Source organism: Lactuca sativa, chromosome 8, assembly GCF_002870075.4.
Source record: "Lactuca sativa cultivar Salinas chromosome 8, Lsat_Salinas_v11, whole genome shotgun sequence".
Taxonomy (NCBI): domain Eukaryota; kingdom Viridiplantae; phylum Streptophyta; class Magnoliopsida; order Asterales; family Asteraceae; genus Lactuca; species Lactuca sativa.
Window position 1 is genome coordinate 122955445 of NC_056630.2, and position 15147 is coordinate 122970591.

Below are 15147 nucleotides of genomic sequence, written 5' to 3' on the forward strand. Positions count from 1 at the left end.
CAGCTTCTAGCCAACATGATGGCGTTCGACACTTTTCTCCAAACAAAGTGTGATAAGGTGCCATCTTAATGCTTGAGTGGAAACTATTACCCTAGAAAAATTCTACTGAAGGTAAATGTTCATCCCAGTTACCTTGGAATTCCAGGGTACATGCTCTCAGCATATCCTTTAATGTTTGAATCGTTTATTTGCTCTGACCATCGGTTTGCGGATGGTAAGCTGTATTCAAACACAACTTGGTACCCAATTCCTCTTACAGACTCCACCAACACCTTGAGGTAAAACGATTGTCACGATCAGATACAATCGTTAACGGAACACCATGTAACCTCACAATTTCCTTCACATAAGAATTTCACAAGTTTATCCATAGGCCATTTCTCGTTAGCGGCCATGAAGTGCGCATTCTTAGTGAAGCGATCAACGACCACCCAAATCATGTCGTGACCGTTCCTTGTTCTGGGCAGTTTAGTCACAAAATCCATAATGATATCTTCCCATTTACCCATGGGTACAGGTAAAGGTTCTAAACTCCCATACGTTTTCTGATGTTGTGCCTTAACCCTAGCACAAGTTACACACTCAGCCACATACTTAGCAACATCAAGCTTCATCGTCGGCCACTAGTTATAGGGTTTTAGGTCCCTATATATTTTCGTACTGCCGGGATGAATCGAGTACATGGTCTTGTGAGCTTCTTCCATAAGAAGATCTCTTACTCATCCCGTCTTAGGTACCCAAATCCTATCTTTGAATACCTTCAATCCCTGACCGTTTATATCAAACACCAACGTTTTACTCAAATGTTCCACCTTCCGGTCATTTTTCTCTAAAGCTTCCTCTTGAACTTTCTTTATACTTTCCACAATTGTAGAGACAACTTCAATTCTCAACGCTCTTGGCCTTTTTTTTTCGAGGTTCACCTTCCGACTGAGAGCATCAACATCAACATTTGCTTTACCAGGGTGGTAAAGTATCTCATAGTCGTAGTCCTTGAGTAACTCTAGCCAGCGTCGTTGCCTCATGTTCAGTTCCTTCTGATTAAAGAGATATTGAAGACTCTTATGATCAGTGAAGTGTTTACACTTTGTGCCATAAAGATAATGCCTCCATATATTTAGGGCGAATACTACCGCTGCCAACTCCAGATCATGAGTGGGGTAATTCTTTTCATGCTCCTTCAATTGCCATGATGCATACGCGATCACTTTATCCCTTTGGGTCAGAACACAACCTAACCCAACTCCAGATGCATCGCTATAAACTGTGAAGTCATCAACTCCTTCAGGCAATGAAAGAATCGGTGCTTCACACGATCTATTCTTCAACTTCTCAAAGGCTCCTTATGCTTCTCATTCCAAGTATACACAGCTCCTTTGTGGGTCAAAGCTATTAATGGAGTAGCAATCGAAGAAAAGCCTTGGATAAACCTTCGGTAATATCCAGCTAATCCTAAAAAGCTTCAGATCTCCATAGGACTTTCAATTGTAACCTTTGGGTTACAAAATAAATCCTTATTGAGGACTCCTTCTTTTTCTTGGAATAAGTACTTTCCTTTATTTATTGTAACAGACCGATGGGTCATGTTCTAATGATCTCTCATTGTATACTCCACTACTTAAACTCAGATCTCCTAGGAGCAATCACCTTCCTTCATGTTCTAATGTGATATAATCATAGTTCAACATGTATCATTCCTAAATATCAACTTCTTTAACAATGAGTGCGATACTTCTGTTGATCGCTTTAATCATCTTTCACCTCAATCTTCTGGCTTAAGTCAAATGCTACATCGAACTTGGTTCTCTGAACCATGTAACATATTCATCTTAGTCGGACCCGATTCAATATGACCTCTAAGGTCAGAATAACAATCATCTTCTTAGTCATTACCGAAACGATGGTAACACAGACTAGAACAAAACGGAATCAAATAATAGCTCCTTGGTAACCTTGTGACTTTCCATGATCCAAGTACGAGTCCTGTGCTTCCGGTAGTATAGGCCTCTACTACCATTCGCACCTACTCATACTCGTCCCAAGTATTGTCTCGCAGTTCTCCAAATCGCCATACAAGAATTTCACATAGTCATTTAATTCATCATATGACAAAACCAGGGTTCATATTATTTCCTTGAAACGATTACCAAGGTTCAAGTTTACCCTATACTATGCCTCTAATAGGCCTAACTACTTGTTACTATTCACATTACTACTTTATAACTTGATCTTCTTCTTTTGCAGCCTCAAGTGTCATCTGAAAGGCTCTCGGCTTCGGCTTCGGTGGTAGATTGGGCTTTGCAGCATCCTTCCTCTTTGGGCAGTCTTTAAAAACATACCCTTCTTCATGGCACTCAAAACATACCCTCTTGTCGGATGGACACACGTTGGCATAATGCCCAGTCTTTCCATATTTGAAGCAAGTTACCTCCTCACTACATCTCCCAGAGTGCTTTTTCTTGCACTTCTCACACCATTTCACTTCACCTCCTCCTCCACCAAACTTCTTAAACTTAGAAAATTTGCTTCTCTTGCTGGAACCTAAAGTTCCTTCAAATTTTCTCTTTTCACCAACTTCCACCCTCTCCAGACCCTTCTCTCTGATCTGAACCTCAACGTTCTTAGCAGCCCAGAAGGCGGTCCGAACCTCTCTTAGGGTCCGAACCCGAAATAACTGCTACTCACAGTCGATCACTGCCCGATTAGGGCTCAACCAATCCATGCCCACGATAACCTTATTCCCACACAGAGGAATGGGAACCAAATCAACCGAATACTACTCACAGAATAACTGAAGAGTACAACCCCGATGAACCCTCGCAACCCAAATCGTGCTATCATCAACAATCTCAACCTCCAGAGGACAATCTAGCTCCCCCGGAGCTTTAATAAATCTCTTGCTAAGCGCAGGCGAAACAAAATATCGGGTAGCCCCCGAATTAAATAGTACCATAGCAGAGATACCGTTCACAAAGAACTATCCTCAAATAAAACACATAAACATAAGCAAGAAATTCAATATAAATAAAAAGATAAGGAGAAGATACATACTTATCACAACATCGGGAGCTGCATGCGCCTCCTCTTCCGTTAGCTAGAAAGCCCTGCTCTTTGCCATAGGCTCATCTGCCCGGCCTTGACGACTGTCAGTAATCCGAAGTCTCGCAGGAGCGGGTGCTGATACCGGTCCTACTACAGCCAAACTCGGACATTGGGGCTTCTTGTGGCCCTTTGATTGCAATGAAAGCAAATTAGGTCTGATCCCTGGGTGGTGGTAGCAGTACAATCCCTGCTATAATGACCTTTCCGACCGCACTTGAAGCAGCCAAAACCACCACCATTGCCAACCCTACACGGTCCCTAGTGCGTCCTGTCGCACTTACCACAACGGCCCCGACCCTGATGGCCCCTCGATCTAGAATCCGATACCTTGAGCCTCTTGCCCAATTTCCCTGATGCTTGAACCTCATTTTCCTCTTCCTCTCCATCTCCAGGTCAATCTCCCTCTTCCTGGCTCAAGATATCATATCCTCCATCGTTTTGTAGCTGGATCGGCTAACAGGCTGCTGAATGTCGCTCCTCAACATCTCATGATATCAGACCTTCTTCATCTCCTCGTCCGCCACATACTATGGGACCAAAAGTGCCCTCTCCCGGAACATTGCAGTGATCTCATCCACCGTCTCTGTAGTATGGCTGAGATCCTAGAACTCTCGCGCCAACTGCTGCATCTCGATCACTGGTGCAAAATCAGCTCAGAATCGAGTCGAGAAGTCATCCCATGTCATCCCATCAAACAACATCATCACCCACAACACTACCAACCTCCTCCCACCAGTCCCACACCCTGTCCTTCAAAAGGCAGGAGGCTAGTCTGACCTTGTCCCCCTTCGGGACAACGACTAGTGCGGAAAGCTTTAACAACATATGCTAACCAATTCTTTCTCACAATGGGGTCCTTCACCCCATGATAATCCGGAGCTCCACAAGCTCGTAACTCCCTGAACGTCAAAGATCGAGATCCTGCTATAGTCATCATTTCAGCACGAAACGAGCTCAAACGCACCTCTAAACCTCAAATATACCCTCCTTGACCGAGCCGAATATCATAGGAGTATGATTAAGAATGCTATGAGTACTCTATAATGAGAGAAACTCCCTAGTCTGCTCATCACGCTACCCAACTCCAGATCCTAAGCCCGAACCCTCCCCGGCACCAGAACTGCCGGTAGGTTTGCCCCGCAATACCACCATATTAAAAATAGACAACATAAACCATCAGAACACACACACTGAAATATATATATATATATATATATATATATATATATATATATATATATATATATATATATATATATATATAGAGAGAGAGAGAGAGAGAGAGAGAGACACCGGAGGAATTACAACTCTACAAGCTCCCAGATTTTATCGCAACCCTCCTTGAATCGAGTACGAATCCTCTGCTTCTAGTAGTACGGGCCTATACTACCTTCCACATATGTTCGTACTTTCCTCAAGAATTTCTTTGACTCAACCAGGTTACTCTAAATCGATCTAACCTTCCCTCATAGATAACGCTCCTAGCGCTAGATCTCATCCTAGGTTTTCCTAGGGCAAACTCCATACCACTCTCTGCCATCAGCTTCAGAAGGAACTTCCACTATCTCCCTCTAACTAGCTCACGAATATCATCATATATCACTAAAAATAGATAATTCTTCGAATGAATGGTCTCACACTACAACAGTTGGACTCAAACAAGAGCTGCGCAATAGAGTTAAAACCTAACCTTCTAAAATTATTTAGTTCCCATAATATGTAACTTAGCATATTCGTTTACTAGTTAGCTGAAGCTAGTTAGAACTCCTAAAAGCACAAAGCAAGCATCATTCGAGCATCAAGTATCAGAACCAAGCATGACCTAATTAGGTCATCTTATCACTGACTGATCAATACTAGCATGTAAGTCTACAAGTTCATACAACATGCATATAAAGGCATCTCTCCTAGAATTCTATCATGCAAAAATGAGCAGATCCTCAGCCCTAACTAGCATGCAGTTCACAGATTCACAGATCAAAACATATCAAATAACATGTATGGGTAATTTGCGAAAACTTACTTGAGCTTGGCTGATTGCATGCACCACACCCTTTCTTATTTTAGAAAACCCTTTTTCTTAGAGTTTTTTTCAATTGGAAAAACTTTACCAAATCCTCATTTTATATTTACACACACCCGAGAGTGTGCCCAAATCCCTTAAACTAAGGCTCTGATATCAACTTGAAACATCCCAAAAATACGACCCAAAAAGTTCATTTTTCATTCAAGTGAAAACAATATTTCAAATCATTGTTCATACAACCCAAATAAAATAAGTATGTCAAACATCAAGAAAATCAGAGTGTGTCCCATAAACAGAATCCATATGGTGTGTGCAATGCAGTCACCGTGAACTCTTCCCCTTACCAGTTGAAATACCTGAAACATAAACTAAAAAACATAAGCACAAAGCTTAGTGAGTTCCACAAACTACCCCATACCATACATAATAAATCATAGACTGGACCCCTGCCCGACATCGAGCCCCGCTCAGTATACAAATCTGTTTTTCTCAGGCCTCGCCTATCACCAGGCCTCACTAACTATACACATACAATCAATATCACATAATACTGCTACGCATAAATGATAATAAACACTAGCATATGTTCCAGTCCTCAGGCTTTGCCTGGCATCGAGCCCCTCCCGGTATACGTAGCAGCACATAACTCATACAAGGCTCACACAGACTCCTAACATCCAAACATGATCAATAAGGGCCGACATTGGTGCCTGAGACCCGCCAAACCCGGTGAGGAAACTCACCTCGAATGCTGAAGGTCACTGAAAGAAATCCCTAGTTGCTGCCCTCACGACTCCCCGAGCTATCAGTACAAAATAACACCCAATTAACACTTGGGTAAAATTACCATTTTACCCCTGGCCTAGCTGCTGCCTAACGACTCCTCGAGCTATCATATGCACCAACCCATTCTTGCCATTATATTCTTTTTTAACGTTTTATGATTCAGTGTAGTGTACCAGATGTTGATGAGAGCTTGAAAAATCTAAGCCAATGGTTAAGCTAAAACACCACAGCGTATCACACACATCATACCACTCTTGTACTTTTCTTATAATGAGAGTGATTAACGAGTCAGTGTATGAAACCACACGCTATTGAGATCTATCAATGCTATGTCGGTAAATAGTAGTTTAAACCCACACTATCAGGAGACATCAGAAACTTAACATTTCAAGGAAACCATTGGTCGCTTACGCTGAAGTTCATTACTGGTGATGACACATCACTTATTTTAATGGTTACTCTTTAGATGATGACTGAAACTAACACCATTATCTTGGGATACGAGATTTTACCGGCGCATATATCATCATTCATGATTAAGTAAAAGGGAAGAAACGTTTTGGGTATATATTAGGAATTTTTCATCCAAGGTCACTTTTACAAGCTATTGAAGTAATTAAGTTATCTCTCTCAAAAAGACTCCCAATCGCTATCTTCCTCAAAGAGTTCACCATGTCAAAGCCTTTGTCGAGTTTCCCCCTAGCGCCAATATCATCAAAGGTCCTCATGCTCCTAACCTTCTCATCATCATTCAATTGACCAATGTGGCATTCTCAGACGAAATCCCAAAGCAGTTCGTAAAGTCAGGAATCGAATATTTCATCAACTGCATCAAGTGTTGTCCTCTACGATATGCATTTTGTGACTTCCCGGATCCATTCTACCCTAAACAAGTATGTGAGTTCTACTATTCATGCTCCGTTAACACTGATGATCAAACCATCAGTAGAACCATTGGAGATGGTTAATATAGGGTTACTATTGATGTGGAATCCTTTCGAACTGCTCTTCGTCTTCCTCGATTTGAAAGTTACTCTGAAACTCCTTTTGAAGAAAGTTGCAAATTTGTTCATGAAAAATTAGGGTATAATTTCAAACTTCAGGGCTTCACTCATGATCCATACAAGAACACTCTTCGTCCGTGTTTTAATGTATGATGGAAGTACTTAACATGTGTGATTGGAAAATGTCTTGGACACAAGATTGGATGTTTGGATCAGTTAAATTTCTTTGAGAAAAGGATCTTATACTCTATTGTTTACAACAAAAGATTGGATTTTTCTCAACTTTTTATTGATCAAATGATTGACTGCATTACTGGGAACAAGAAGCCATTGCTTGTTCCTTATCCTGCTAGGCTTGGTCTGATCTTGTCTCGAGATGAAGGCTATGTTGAAAGTCATGGGATTATCATTCCAATTCCTACCCTTTCCTCAAAGATAATAAATGCTGCTCCATCTCAGAGTGACTTGCCTTTTACTATGAAGATGAAAAAATGGATTGAAAACCCTATGTGGTTGAATCCTCAGACTCTAAAGATGATGATGATAATGATAATGAGGATGAAGATGAAGAAGCTGGTAACAACAAAGGGGCTGATGAGGAAGAAGACATCGATAAAGATGAAGATGAATGAACCATTGATAAGGGAGAAGACTCTACTCAACGAATGAATTCTCATCCAAAGAATTCTCCTCCAATGAACTCATCTCCAAGGATAAACAAGCATATTCAATTCCCATCTACTCCTTCACCCACTCCCTCTACAGATGATGTTGGACAACGTGGGTCAACTCCTCCTTTTTTGGAAACTACTGAGCTAATGATTCAAGATGTTAATTCTCCAAAGCCAACATCTCCTCCTCCTCCTCAGGATGAGAGTGTTCCTATCACGACTGCTACCTTTCATCAAGATAATCAGAAAGAATCCGACACTAACTTTCAAACTATTGTGCTTTCCCAACTTTCTCTAATTGTGCAGATTAATCAATCACTGGATAAGAGGTTGATTAAAGTTGAAAGAGATGTGGCTACAATGAAGCGACTTATAGCTTTGGGTGATAATGATGATATGGTTGTTGATGACGCTCCACCAAACTCTCCATTTGATAATCCTACTCCACCCCCACCTCCATCAACAAATCCTCCTCCACCATATCACTCTCCTCCTTGTACTCCTCCACCCCCTCCTAGCTTTCCCCTAATCTGATGTTGCCAAAAAGGGGGAGAATAATCAAGGGGGTCCTCATCAAATGCAAATGCATGTGATGATTGTACTAACTCCATCTCAACCTGAGATGACTGGAAGGGTTGAAGCTGAAGCTGGTCCTCAAAAGCAGATTGTTGTTGTTGATATTCCAGAAGTTGATGCTACAACTAATTAGCCCATTCCAGACACTGGTGAGCAATCAGAGACCAAAGAATATGAAGGGTTTCTTGATCTTCGTTTCATGCAACAAGCTCATGTTCATACTGTTCCCTTAAATGTTGCTACCCTGGTCCTTACTTTTAGGGGGATATTTCCCAAGGAACTGATAGTGACATTGAATCTAACAATGATCAGCTCAATCGTCAAAAGATGAAAGCTGCCTTCTCAAGGGAAGCTCATGACGCTGAAGCTGGAAGCTCTTCAGCTACTGTTGCTAGTGATCCTTCAGTATCACCTCCGAAAAAGAAAAGCAAACTCATATTTGATCTAAATGAAATAGCAAAAACATGGAGGTTACCCATTAAAGAAGTTAGAGAAATCATGGTAGAATATAATGTTGTTTTTCGTCAAAAGAAAGAAGCAAGAAAAGAAGAATGTATGTCTGCCAAACTTGCTCAAGATCTTGTTTCAGCTAAAGAGAGTGCTAATGTTCAAAGAACTGAAAATCAGGTTAAGAAACTCTTCAATAATAATGTGGAGAAACAACACATAGTTTCAAACCTGAATGACCGGATTGATAGGAAGAAGTTTGGAGACATTCTTACTCGCAGATCAAATCCTGATCCAATTGTCAAAGTGAGATGCACTAAACCAAGAAATGAGCCCCTAAAACTTCACTTAGTCAAAAAGAAGATATAATATGAATACACTGAAGTTGTCTTTGCTCATGAGATAGTCAAATTTGGCTATAGCGAGTGGATGCAAATTCAAGAAATCATTGACAAACACAAGGGTATTTATGCTCAGGAAGTGAAGTTGGCATTTTAGCAGCTTCTTAACAAATTCAAGAAGTTGAACCTTGTACCTGTTGGAATAGTGTCTAAGGCTGCAACTATATTAGGCAAGTATTTGACCCGGTTGTGCATGGTCCTTTTGGGTTGCCTTCACCATAGCAACTTGACAGGATGATTTATTATGAGAGAAGAAATATTATTAATATATTATGAGAATAATATAAAGAATAATAATATTATTATTTGATTAATATAAGTCATAAATTAATTAGGAATTAATTTAAAGACTTAAAGAGATTAATTGAATAAAGGGGCATAAACTGTCAATTGTATGATAGTTGTACTTTGGGCTGTAAATCCCTTATGGATAATGGTGGACGGTTTTAAGGACTTTGGATAGGCCTTGAAAATCGTCCAAAGGCTTATCATGAAGGGGATTGGATTGCTTAGGGCCTAAGTTATCCAATTACAGTTTAAGGGTGAAACCCTAAGAACCTTACAAGTATAAAAGGACCCCAAGGGTTATGGAAATTGGCACTTGTGCTTTAGAAAGAAACCCTGGCCGATTTCTCTTCCCTCTCCTCTCTCTCAAATCATCCTCTTGCTAGTTGGTGTTTGTAAGCCATTAGATGAGTGACAATTGTGACTCTAAAGCTCCAAGGACAAGAAGATCAAGCAAGTGATTCAAGATATACTTCTAACTCTGATTTCATAATGTTATTATACTCTATTAGCCATTAGAAGTCTTGGATTCAATGCATATTTAATTAGAGAAACCTAGATCCAAGCATTAGGGTTGCATGTGCACATAGGAATGTTCATATGGCTAAAACCCATCAGTGGTATCAGAGCCTAGACTGGTTTCTATTGAATTGATGCATTGGTTACTTGTTTGATGCCTTCAAAATTCGTTTTTTGTGTTTCTGTCTGATGGACTCGGCGAGTACCATAGTGGACTCGGCGAGTAGGCTCGACTCAACGAGTCCATTGGGGTACTCGGCGAGTCCAAGCGTCAAAAAGAGGAAACTTCGGGATTTCTTATTGTTTATCTTTGAGATACTTGCCTTAATCATATTAGATCTATATAAATCCGATTTTATGATATATATATATATATATATATATATATATATATATATATATATATATATATATATATATATGAGTATATTTTTTTATCTAATTGAAGATATTTATCAATTAATAAAATATTTATTTCCTTATGTGATAATTGATTAATTATTTTAATTTAATTGGTAAATTGTTTTGCAAGAAATCATTAAATAAATCAAATATGGATAGTTATGTGATTAATTATTAATTTGGATTATTTGTTATTTGATCCTCTATGTTTTGAAAAGTTTAAAACTTACCCTCAAGTTTTAAAATTTATGTTTTGTGATTAAAAGTTTAATTTAGACAATTTAAATTTCAAACCCTAGAATTTTACAAGTTTAAAATTCAACCCTATACTAATATAATATTACAAGATTAATATATATATATATATATATATATATATATATATATATATATATATATATATATATATATATATATATATATATATATATATATATATATATGATTAAAATGCTAGTCTTACCGTTAGTAGGCCTCATTCACGAAGCTGGTCTATAAGGTGGGTATAAGGTTGCTGCCTATAAAATGGCGCTTAATGGGTGTACACTCACACCCACCGCTTGCTTGATCGGTGGAGGGTCGTTAGCCGAACGGGTAAGATAGGGCAACCTCATCTCTTCATTAAAATTATAATTTGAAATACAAAGTAACTACATGTTTTTCAAAATTTCCTAATCCTAGTTACTTTAGGAAAAGTGAATTGATGCAATCCCATGAAATTACACTTTACACCCTTGCTAAGAAGTTAGTGGAGCGTGTGTGGTTTACCGGCACACTAATTGGTTCTAAGCAAAGGTGGCAAAGGGTGATTCATTATTTATCATAGTTCGATGGAGCGTGTGTGGTTTACCGGCACATCGAATAGGTGATCGTTACAATGAAGGCACCATGTGAATTTGCATGGTAATTCACACCCACTTTGTGATCCTCGGTATCCCAGTCACAAACAAGAGGGGCATATCGAGATTTAAACATGCCATTGAAAAGTTTCAATGAATCTCATCCAAACCTAGGAATTCTCAATATGTTTAGAACTTAAAGTTATGTTTTCGTGATGGAGAATTAGTGAATCGTCATTCACTTACCTTCAAATTGTTTGCATGTTAGATTACGGTATCCCTTTTCTAATATGTAAATATTGTTGTTGGATCCTAGCCCTAATTTTTCTTATTGGGTGATAATTAGGGATTCAAATTCTAATCTATCTTTGTCCTTTCTATTTGTAGATGTCGAACGCGAACAATTTTTCTTACTGATGAACCTTTGTCAAAAGGTGACTTTCGATGGGACGAACTTTAGCGAATGGATAAGATACATTCGCACAATTGCTCGCTACGAGGACAAGGAGTATGTCCTCGATGAGAAGCTTGAGAAGATCAACCCAGAAATCGCTACTCTGACTGAAATGACCGCTTTTGAGACTCATGAACGTGATGCAACGAAGGTACATTGCATCATGATAGCCACGATGACCGCCGAGTTCCAAAATTCCTATGAGGACATGTATCCGTACGAAATGCACCAAGATTTGTTGGAGAGATACCACCAAAACGCGAGGCAAGAGCGTTACGAGATTTTCACTAACATGATTTCCGCCAAAATGGGTCATGGAGAATCTCTTACCGTGCACCTGCAAAAGATGCAAAGGTATGTCGATTGTCTTCGCAAGTTGAATGTTGACTTTGGGGAAGACTTGGTGATCGACATGGTTCTTCACACTTTGCCCCCGTGTTACAATCAATTTAGGATGACCTACCACATGAACAAAGAAGAGGTCACCCTAAGTAAGCTCCAAGGTCTCCTTAGGGTTGCTGAAAGCAACCTCAAGGACAAGTCTGTTGCACCTACTCCCAATCCACCCGCTGCTCCTGTTTTGGCCATTGGGCAACGAAGAGGTAAGAAGAGGAAGGCTCCGTCTAAGAGACACCGCAAGGGAAAGTCTTGATATGGTTCCTCTTCTAGTGGGACCAAAGTTGATCTCGCTAAGCCTAACCCTAACCCAAAGGAGGCAGAGTGCCATCATTGCCATAAAATAGGGCATTGGAAGAGAAGCTGCCCAGACTACCTGCAAGTCATTAGGGAAGGAAAGATCAAGTTGTCTTTCGCAGTTATATACACAATTAGATCTAACGATTCATATCATGCTATTTCTTGGGTCCTTGATACCGGTTGTGGTTGCCATGTTTGTTCTGATTTGCAGGGACTAAGAAGAAATAGGGATGTGGAGCATGGAAGAATAAATCTAATCATGGGGAACATAAGATCGTCGCCTGTGACCAAGATTGGAGTGTATTCTTTAGTGCTTAGGAATGGTTTATGTTTAGATTTGAACAATTGTTTCTATTCTCCAGAAATGGCAAGAAACATCATTTCATTTCATGGTTTGTTTAGACAAGGTTTTAGATTTTCTTTTAATAATGAGAATGGTTCTATTCTTGCTTATCTAAATGGTGTCTTATATTTTGAAGCAATATCGTGTAATGGAATTTATGAAACTGTTATGATTGTAGATAACTTAGGAAATGATGTTTTATGCATGGAGTCTTCCAATGGTATGGATAGATCATCCTTGTGGCATTGCCGTCTTGGACATGTCAACAAGAAGCGCATATCCCAACTCCAAAAGGATGGAGTGTTGGAGTCATTCGACCTTAGGGAAGATGACACATGCGAGTCTTGTTTGCTTGGAAAGATGACTAAGTCACCCTTTACTAGTACATGTGAAAGGGGTGAGGGTCTATTGGTCCTAATACATACCGATGTATGTGGACCGTTTAGATCAACCACGAAGGATGGGAACCGCTTCTATGTGACTTTTACCGATGACTATAGTAGATATGGGTATATCTACCTAATCAAGCAAAAGTCAAAAACGTTTGAAAAATTCAAAGAGTTCAAGAATGAAGTGGAGAATCAATTGGGTAGGAAAATCAAGATGCTTCGATTCGATCGAGGAGGAGAGTACCTAAGTCTTGAATTCCACGACTATCTCAAGGAGTGTGGAATAGTTTCGGAATTGACGCCACCTAGGACACCGCAGTTGAATGGTGTGTCAGAAAGGCATAATCGAACCTTGTTAGACATGGTTCACTCTATGATGAGTCATGCTTCACTACCTATCTCTTTTTGGGGGTATGCCTTAGAGACTGTCGCCCATATCCTTAACCAAGTCCCTACTAATAAGGTTGCCAAAACACCTCACGAGATGTGGACAGGGAAAGTTCCCTCGTTAGCACATATCAAGGTTTGGGGTTGCGAGGCTTTCGTAAGACAAGATTGTCACACCCCCGAACCAGACGGCGGAAACGTCCGGGGGCTGTCGTGACTCAATTGAATACCATAACATTGAATATATATGAAACAAAACAACATTCGTCACCATTCATCAACATAATACAACCAGTAGTGTTTACATGTCATACATTGTTTGAGATATTACATTTCCAAAAATTAATATTGTTTGGTTCATTCAAAAATAAACTGCAACCGTCACTGAGCATGTTTTCCCCTGAATCACTGGTTTCCTGAGAATACAAGTATTTTGAAAAACGTCAACATATGAAATGTTGGTGAGTTCATAAGTAGTGTTTGAAATCGAATGTTTATATTGTTTGAAAAACCACCAGAAAATCCGATATTTTCTGAAAAGAAAAGCTTTCAAAAACGTTTGTGAAGATCCATAGGTATGCTTGTTTGTTTCTATACTTGCAAAAATTGTTTCTTTAAGATGTATGCGTTTAAAATCTGTATGTGATAAAAACCCTAGGGAAACCCGATGTTCCCCTAGTTCTTTTGAAATCCATTGAGTTGCGTTGAAACCATTACAAAAATAGTAGTATCGGTCCCAAGCGACGTTGGAAGGTTCTCGAGCATTGATTATTTACTACAAACCCGCATTACACAAATGCCCGGTTTATAGATATACCAACGATTCCCGAAGGCGTCGTCAGTACTAATCACGTTATCCAATCGCCCGGACTATGAGTGGTCCCACATCCGAAGAGAAAGAGGTCACGAAGACCCCGGTAACTCTATTAACCGGCTGGGGAAAAATGTGTGCGAGGGGTCCCCGACCCGCCTCGTAAAATGTGTAGACTTTTCTAGCAACACCATGGCCCTTGGGGTCCAATGGTACAAGCCATTGAAAGTCACCCTACGTTGTGCCAAGTCGGTAAAACTCAACACTTCGTAGTAAAAAAAATGTCTTCGGGCCTTAAGATCAGGTCATTGGGCTAGCTAGGCCCAACAAACAAGATTTTACACTTTTGGGGCCCGAAGATGGTGCGTAGACGTCTGTGCACACTCGCATGTATATGTATTACCAGTCGTTATTTGTATGAATCAAAGAGTTAGTAGTTGTAGATTTCCATTGGCTCGAGACCGAGCCAATTCGTTTAGCAACGACTTTTGGTATTGTAATGAATTGTATTTCGTTGATAGTTGAGGTGTCATTATTTGATCACATTGTACATATTGAATCAGCCTTGAGATATTTCTGTTTTCAGCCCCTCATCATTTGTAAAATTTACATTTTCAACCCTTTTATTTAAGTATTTCCCGGTTTGGTCCTTAAACTAATTTTCTTGACATTTTAACACCAAAAATTATTGAAATTAATATTTTCCAGCATATTTTTCAAAGAAAACAGTTTAAGTCCCTAAAAATGCAGTTTTTCTCGGTTTTAGCCCATCTTTTCGCAATTTTGACAATTTTGGCCCAAAATGGAAAATTTTTGCAACTTTGGTCCTTTTTAAAGTTAAAAAGCATTTTAAACCTTTGAAAAGGGTTTGGGACACTTATAGTCCACTGTTTTACAGAATTTCACAGTTTTGGCCCTTCAAAACAGAAAAATTCGCATAATGGGCCTTATTGGGCCGAAATTTACATTTTTAGCCCAATAGGCTTGAAATTTATGTTTTTAGTCCACT